The following is an 8,687-nucleotide window of genomic DNA, read 5'->3' as shown; positions in this document are numbered from 1 at the left end:
AATTAAAAATGGGCAGAGGATCTGAACTTTTTCAAAGAAAACATACTCAACTTTGCTAAAAATCAGGGAAATGCAAATCAAAACCAGAATGATCTATCACCTCACACATGTTAAAATGGCTATTATCTAAAAGACTAGAAGTAACGAGTGTTGGTGAGGATATGAAGAAAAGGGAACCCTTGTGCATGGTTGATGGCAATGTAAACTGGTGCAGCCACTATAAAAAAAAAAAAACATGGTGGTTCCTTAAAAAATTAAAAATAGAACTACTATATAATACAGCAATTCCCTGGGTATTTATTCAAAGAAAACAAAAACACTAACTCAAAAAGTATATGAACCTCATGTTCATTGCAGCATTAGTTACAATAGTCAAGATGTGGAAACAATCTAATTGTCCGTAGGTGGATGAATGAACAAAGATGTGGTGTGTGTGTTTACATACACACACATATACAATGGAATATTATTCAGCCATAAAAAAGAAGGAAATATAACTATATTGATATCACAGATGGACTTTGAGGGCATGATGTTAAATGAAATAAATCAGACAGAGAAAGAGAAATACTTTATGTATGATCTCCCTTAAATGAGAAACAAACAAAAAAAGAGTTTGAAAAAAGCCCTAAATAACTACATTCAGATACAGAGAACAGGTTGGTGGTTGCCAGTGGTGGAGGGTGGGGGGTGGGAGATGGGAAAAATGGTTGAATGGGATCAAAAGGTACAGACTTCCAGTTATAAAATAAATAAGTTATAGAGATGTAATGTACAGCATGGGGACTATAATTAATAACACTCTTGAATATATGAAAGTTGCTAAGAGAATCAATCTTAAAAGTTCTCATGACAAGAAGAAACAATATTTTTTGAACCATGTATGGTGACAGATATATTAACCAGAGTTATTGTGTTGATCACTTCACAGTGTATACAGGTATCAAATTATCATGTCGTACACATGAAACTAATATAACATTATAAGTTAATTACACTACAATTTTAAAAAAGACCCTTTTTAGAGGTTGATTATATTACATAATAGCTGTACAGAGCAATAGAAAATATTTCTCTTTATTTCTATAAAGTTAGTTCTAGGATGTATTTAGCTAAGATATGTGTAAATCAGCATGTATGTATATTTCAGTGTACCTAATGAAGAAGGAATACAATGTAGAAACGCAATGATTTACAGTTTATAAAAATGAAACGAAATAGTAAAAACAATAGAATATTGCTCTATGCAATGAGGGAAGAAGCAGAATAGAGAGGACATAATAGTAATAAAACTTCCATGAGGCAACTCTTTTAAGTTTTTACTATAGAACTTATAAGTAGTTTAACATGATAATAAAATTAAGTATAAAAATTAGAAATTTTTTTAATGCAAAAATACTATTGGGTTATCAGCAACGCACATTTCAAGTGATTTGAAGTTACAGTAATTTGACTCTACAATCATAATTGGATGTATATAAAGATAAAATAAAATATTTAAACATATATACATAAATATACTCATGTATGTACTATATAGGAATATTCTAATATATAATCTAAATTGTAAAATACTGATTCAGTAAGTCTATTCTTATTAACGATATTGGTATTCAAAAATTATATGTAAAGTATAAAAACATTTTGCTGATGTTATTGGGAACCAATATTTTCAACATTAGAACAAAGTAGTAGAAATTTTTTAATGAAAAGGAATAAAAATTCCGTGTTTCTAAATTTATTTTGGAAATACCAGTTAGAATTCATGTTTTTTTAATCTTAAAACTTTCATCTGTCCACCTAAAGGGCCTAGGAACAAGGACCTAGTAGCAATGAAGATGTTCACCAGCACCTAGATGATGGTATCTGAATGTATTTAAACATTAAAATGTCTTAGGGATTCTTGGAGAAGTGGTTAAATTCAGGACGGAGTAGGAAAGCACAAGAAACACCTGTCATCCAAAAAGCAAATTCACTTTCTAAGACTTCTGGAGGCAGGGGAATGAGAGATATAGTTGAAACAAGAATGTCTAGGAATCAATAAATTACTCTGTGGTTAGTTATCTCATTTTCTCCATGTTTCATATAAATTAAAAAAAATTTTGATAGAAGATACATTCTAATTATTGAAGCTTACAATCAATAAAACATCAAAACTAGGTATACAAGAGTTTAACAAGATTATATTTTAAAAAATAAATCGACTTTAGTTTACTTATTTTTCACCACTTACGGTTGAATATTCTGAATAGTTTTATAGTTCATGTTCAGAGAATCCGGTATTTATCTGAATGCATGACAATAAGATACATTTCCATATTGTGCAAGAAGAGTGCCATTATCCATCTAAATATTTATAAGACCCAACAAGCCTATTACATACATTTTCAAGTTTAACTTTCTATTTCTTCATAAACAGAATTAAAAACTGTTCTTCTGAAACAGTGTACTGCATACATATGACCATCAACCACAGCATGAAAATATTAATTTTCTACATCTTCTGAAATATTGAGGACTAATAGAAATGAAGAAATGTTAACCCATACTTTGTGTTGTGGTATCTCCTATCTAACTACAATATTTTCCTGCTTCACTGATGATTTTAATAATCTAAATATTACAAAGAATATGAATAAAAAATAGCTTAAGTTTTCTTTTTTGTTAGAATATAGATAAAAACATGGAAAATATATCTATTTATTCTGGTTTGAATAACAAACAGCTCTTTGGTTGTTATTAAAAGAGATTATATTCATTCTAATTTTTAAGGAATAAAGTGTGAGTTGGACCCTTGCATACTTTAAGCACTAAATTTTTTTATGCTTGGTACTGCTTCTAAGATATTTTAAAAAGCAAAACTTGTTCTTTCAATATACATTTAAGAGCCTGGGGTGCCACAGACATAACTGCCTTCCTGGAGTTGTTTTTTTCAGTCAAATCAATAAACAAACACCAGAGTTTATTAAAAACGTGCGCTTTATCTTAAGTGTCCAGAGGTCCCTGACGCTAATTTTCTTCACTGTAAACATTCTTCGAGGGCGTGCCCCGCACTCACTGCAGCCCACCCGCCCCTCCTTTTCCCCGAGGCGCCACCGTGGGGGAGCCCCAGCCGCCGCTGCTGCAGCCTCAGCCGACAGCCTTGTGGTAAGGCAGGCGTGCAGCCTGCGGGCCCCCGAGGTGGGCAGCGCGACCCCGGGCCGGAGACCGCCATTTTAACCGGAATGTGGCCTCCAAGGTGGGCGCTGCGGCCCCTCTGCTCTCCCCCTACCTGCCCTCCGGCCCTCCCGCGGGGCAGGGAGGGCTCGGGCACTGGGCAGGGGGTCTGGTGTCCGGGTGTGGCCAGGGGAGCGAAAGGGACCTCGGAGCTCCGCCCCCATGGCCCGGCACGCCGCCTTTGCCCTCTGCTTCCTGTTTTTACTCCACGTGCGCGCTCTGAAACTGGCTTCTGGAGATACAGTGAATGATGAAGTCATCAAAGTTTTTAATGATAGGAAAGTAAGGTAATCTACACAAGACAGCGAAAAAAGAAAGCTGTTCTCTTCTGTTTAAGCGATGACAGAAGACAAGTAATTGTAGAGAAGGCAAAACAGATCTTGGTGGGTGACAGTGGTGATACTGTAGAGGACCCCTACGCACCTTTTGTGAAGTTGCTACCTATGAATGATTGCTGATAAGATGCCACATAGAAAACAAAAGAGTCTAAGGAAGAAGACCTAGTATTTATATTCTGGGCTTCTGAAAGTGCACCTTTAAAAAGATGATTTACACTAGCCCTGTAGATGCCACTAAAAAGAAATTTAGAGGTAATAACATGAGTGGCAAGTAAATGGCTTAGATGATAATAAAGGACTGTTTGACACTTGGAGAGAAATTGAAAGGCAATGCAGTAGTTTCACTTGAAGTAAAACCCTGTAAAATCAAAGTCAAGTGCCATCTGGATCTTGAGGAGCTTCCGTTTCTCCAGCTCAGTCAACTGGAATAGTATTAAGTTTTTTTTTTTTTTTTTTTTTCCTTTCTCTTCCCACTGGGTCCTAACAACACAATGAACGAAGGAAATATCATTCATATAAGCAGCCTATCAGTGACTGCCATTAAACTGTTACTTTTATGTAGAACCCAAGGAATGCCTTCCCGTTATATTTTAGCCCAAACAACTAGTTATATGTCTCCCTTGTAGCAAGCACTACAATGAAGGCGATTGTCAATGTGAATAGCTTAGAATACCGCAAAGGGTTCGGCTAATTGAACGCCTTGAAAGTATTATTCACTGGTGAGATGGTAAACTTTATTCAATATTATTTATAGTTGCACTTGATTGCAGTTTTGTGAGGCTGGAGCATTTGTACACCTCACTTGCCTTGGCAAGCCTACTTTTGGTGACATGGCAGCACAGATATAACACTATCCACGGAAAGCACTTTTTTTGTAATGAGTTTAATCCCCCAACCCAAAAGGAATTCCAGTTGTGTTAACTGTGTCATCAATTTATACTAGTGCCCCTGTGTTCATTCCTGTTACCTGTGTATCTTCTAAAAATAGCTGTTGTCGAGGCCTTTTCATTTTCCATTGAGTGTACACCACTGAATAAGTGTAGTAGTTTTATGTTTACCATGTAAGTCTTGCAACACTGAAGACATTTTGAATATGTCATGATGGCAATTTCTGTATAAAAGAGCCTTGAATGGAACACTGATCTTGGAAACAAACTCCCCAACCTCACAAAAATGGCCACGTTGCAATAAAAATTGTGGCATATTACAGAACGTTGCCTTGTTTTCCTTGGATATTTTGCAAAATACCATGTGAAACAACTCCTAGAGTGAACAGCTAATATTAGTCTCTGCACTGGTCATTTAAGAATTTTTTTTGTACAACATTCATGCATGGTATTTTCCAGTTTGTTGGGTTAATTTGGTTTAAAAAATATTCTATCCTGAAGCCAACTAATATAAAACATTATTGTTTATAGAGGGTACTTTTACAAGCTTTAGTTTATTTCCTTATGTGTTAATATGATGACCAAGAATTATGTTTTTGCACTTTGACATAAATCCTGTTCAATATCTGATTTGTTCTCTGGATAAATTAGGGTAGTTTTTTTTAAAATTCATGTTACATTTCTAAATAGTTGAGTAGTAGAAGAAGTAGGAACCTCTTATTGTGTATTTGGTCATAATGAAAATAATTTGTAAAATGTTGTCCTTAAAAAGTTTAATAATATTTCTCATGTTTAGGAAATTTCATTTCAGCTACTATTTTTTAATATATTTCACAAATTGGAAAAAAATGATATAGTAGTCAAACATTAGTAGTGGGATTTGGCTGTTGTCCTTATAGAGAATTTGATCTGTTCAATATAAGCAGTTTGCTGTTAGCCAGAGATATTTATGGCAAACACATGCTCTTTTTTCTTGTCATAGTTAGCCACAAATGGCAAAACTGGACTTGACTCTACTGGTATACAAAACAGTCATTCTAATAAGCAGTGGATTGTAGCTTAGAACTTAACCCCATAGCTTTGAAGAATGCTCTTATTTGAAAACAGGAAATGAAAAATCCCTTTTTTTTTAATGTATGGGGAAAATTGGGTTTAAATATTTTTCCATATTTTCAAAAGGTTTTTCAGATGAAAACAAAAATAGGAGCTAAATGTCTAGGTTTCCATTTAAAATTATATGAATGGCTTGGAATCTTTTGCACTGAGAAATTTTATTTCAGGCTTCTAGCTGTCCCTGTGAATTACCTTGGACATTTTGATAGCTTTTTGGTAAGGTCAAACTCATAAGTAAAGCATGAGAATACTGACATACACTAAACCATATGTGTACTGATACTTGTACCATGACATTTTTCATTATTTTCCTCATTCTTCTAAAAAATAAGGGACTCTAAGTTATGCAGTATCTTTTGTTTTTATAGCTGATTTCTCAAATGATATGCCTCTTTAAATTACATAATAATTTCAGAGAGTAAAAACTGCTTTAAAATGTGGTACTTTGGTGTGTTAGATTGACAAAACATACTAATATTAAGGTCATCTTTGAAATACATCTTTGTGCATAAAGCCAAAGATAATAATTAATGGTTCATATGTTACTTGAGACTAATTTGGCATTTGAAATGATCATTTTACTTTACAATCATTTACAATGAAACAACGTTCCAGTTAGCTTTAAAGGCATACAGTGCTAATCAGTAAAATATTGACAATATTTTACTGCTAGCTTGCAAAATTATAAGTGTTTTAAAAAATAAAATACAAGAAAATATTTTTTAAAATTCTATGAGTTACAAGTATTTCAAAATAAAATCTTATCACAAAATATTTGATTTATACATTGAATTTCAAATTCCTAACAACTTTTTTTCACAAAGGGGTTGATTTATAAAGGTGACCATACATAATTCTTGCCACAGAGTGTCTCAGATATGACAGAGACTGATGCATCATTCCTGGACACACAATAAACGTCAGTGTCCAGTTTCCTTACAGTTCAGTGGGGGCTATGTGGCTGAGTCTACACATGCCTTAAAATCCCTGCACAGACTGTTGTTTCAGGGCCTCTCAATACAGAGGACCATGTGCAGCACCCTGTGCAGGACCCTGAGGAAGTCCCTGAGGCAGGACCCTGAGAAGGACCCTGAGGCAGGTCTGAAGGATGGAGAGTCACAAACTGGAATGATTTGGATGACCAAATTATGTAGAAGAAAGTCCTCAAGAGAAATCTGATGTACGTCAGACTGCTATGTGAGCAAGAAATATCCCTGCGTTGTGTGCACTGTGAGATGCGGGACTGTTGGCTATAAAAGCCGGCAGAGATACCCTAACATGCTGGATAAATAAAATTTTATAAAAATCAGTGATTTATTTTGTATACATGTATGATTGTATTGTCTTTTAAAAGCATGCTTTTGAAATATAATCTTAATCCTTACAGAAAAAAAAGCAGAGTTTGAAGGAAATACAGTGTACTCAGAAATCATTACTATGTAGAATAAGCATGTTATCTTTGAGGTCACAATAGCATCAAAAATATGTGTATATAAATTAAAGAAAAAGTATTTCCTAGGTAGATGGATGGCTAAAATACCTAGATATGAGATACATTATGTTTTGTGAGAGCAGGTATGAAGACCATATTATTTATTATGTAATAGCCATACTATTTAATACAGTGCCAACACATAATGTTTTAAACATCTGAATAAACAAATAAATAAATTAGGTAATCTTTTGCATTCTTGATATTTTGTCTGCTACACTGGACAACCAAAATTCAGCTTGATTTATTAAACAGAAGATAATTCATTACAGTAAGTTAAAAACCCATTCACACTGGGGATATAAAATGGGAATAAAAAAGTAAAACAAAGCTTTCAGGGGACAAAAACAAAGCAACCCAAAAAAACTCAAACTACTATTTCTCATTTTTATTATGTAAAAATTATTTTTTTGGATAAGCAACCTAATGTTATATAACTGAACCTCTACTAAGCTGTGAATTTTTAGTGAAAATAATGCCCTGCTACAGAATTTTCATACTAGACATATTAATTTCATTATGACTAACCAGCAAAGTAACGTTTTGTTTTCAGTTTAGGTTTTATGATTAAAATCTGAGTTTCTTTTTGAAACTGTTACTCCATAGGTATTTTATGCTTTGTACAAAAGGAAATCCTCTGATTTTGAAGTATGTGAACACTGATATTTCAGGACTTTTGTTGTTGTTATGTTTTGGGGGGAGTTTTGATAATGTTGTATAAAAAAAAAAATGGTCTGCAGAAATTCCATTCCTTAACTCAAACTCCTAGTCTAGCCTGTATATGTCTATGGTCAACCTCATCTCCCCCTCAGCCACAAAGCTATTCATGTTCTCATTCTACCTTATACATAATTATTTTAAATATTGACCTTTTTAAGAATTTTCCATTTACTGTATAAACGAACTCTTTGACTACTTTATCACCTATATTACAAAGTTCAAATACTAAAGGGAAAATGAGTTTAAGGGACATAAAAACAAATTTGAGGTGGCAGTTTTATTTTTTCTGAAGTTTCAGGCATTGTTTTCTCTGTATAGTATTCAGCTGAGAAGCATTAGGCTCCTAAGTACTCAGAGCAGCATAAATGAAGGAAATTATTCAAGCTATTATCACAAAAGGATTAGGGGTAAAATTAGGAGAAACTGTGTGCCTCTGTACTTGCTGATTACTCTGCACCCTCTACTGCCTGAAGAACAGAGATAAGGTGTCTATATTTACCATGTTGTACATTACATCCCTAGTAATATTCAACAAATGGTGCTGAAATAACTACACATTCACATGCCAAAAAAAAAATCTAGACATAGAACTTATAATCCTTCAAAATTTTAACTCAGTATGGATCACAGACCTAAATGTAAAACACAAAATTATAAACCTCCCAGAAGATAACATAGGAGAAACCCTAGATGATTTTGCATATGATGACTCTTTAGATATAACATAGAAGACATAATTCATTAGAGAATTGATGAGCTGGAATTCATTAAAATTAATAACTTCTCTATAAAATACAAACCATAGACTAGAGTAGAAATATTTGGAAAATACACACTTGATACAGGACTATTATCCAAAATATATAAAGAACACTTAAAACTCAACAATAAGGAAAAAGTTGATTAAAAATAAGCAAAGAG

At 33.7% G+C, this 8,687-nt stretch overlaps 1 pseudogene across 1 annotated transcript; it reads left to right on the top strand.

The window, feature by feature from the left end:
* The first annotated feature begins 3,378 nt into the window (after nucleotides 1-3,378).
* On the top strand, nucleotides 3,379-4,444 carry LOC309816108 (cofilin-2-like; annotated as a pseudogene). Its single transcript has one exon. The product of its transcript is annotated as a cofilin-2-like (transcript).
* Nucleotides 4,445-8,687: the final 4,243 nt, after the last annotated feature.

Source organism: Mesoplodon mirus (assembly GCF_964341445.2).
Source record: "Mesoplodon mirus genome assembly, chromosome: 2".
Taxonomy (NCBI): Eukaryota; Metazoa; Chordata; class Mammalia; order Artiodactyla; family Ziphiidae; genus Mesoplodon; species Mesoplodon mirus.
This window is presented reverse-complemented; position numbering and strand designations above follow the sequence as displayed.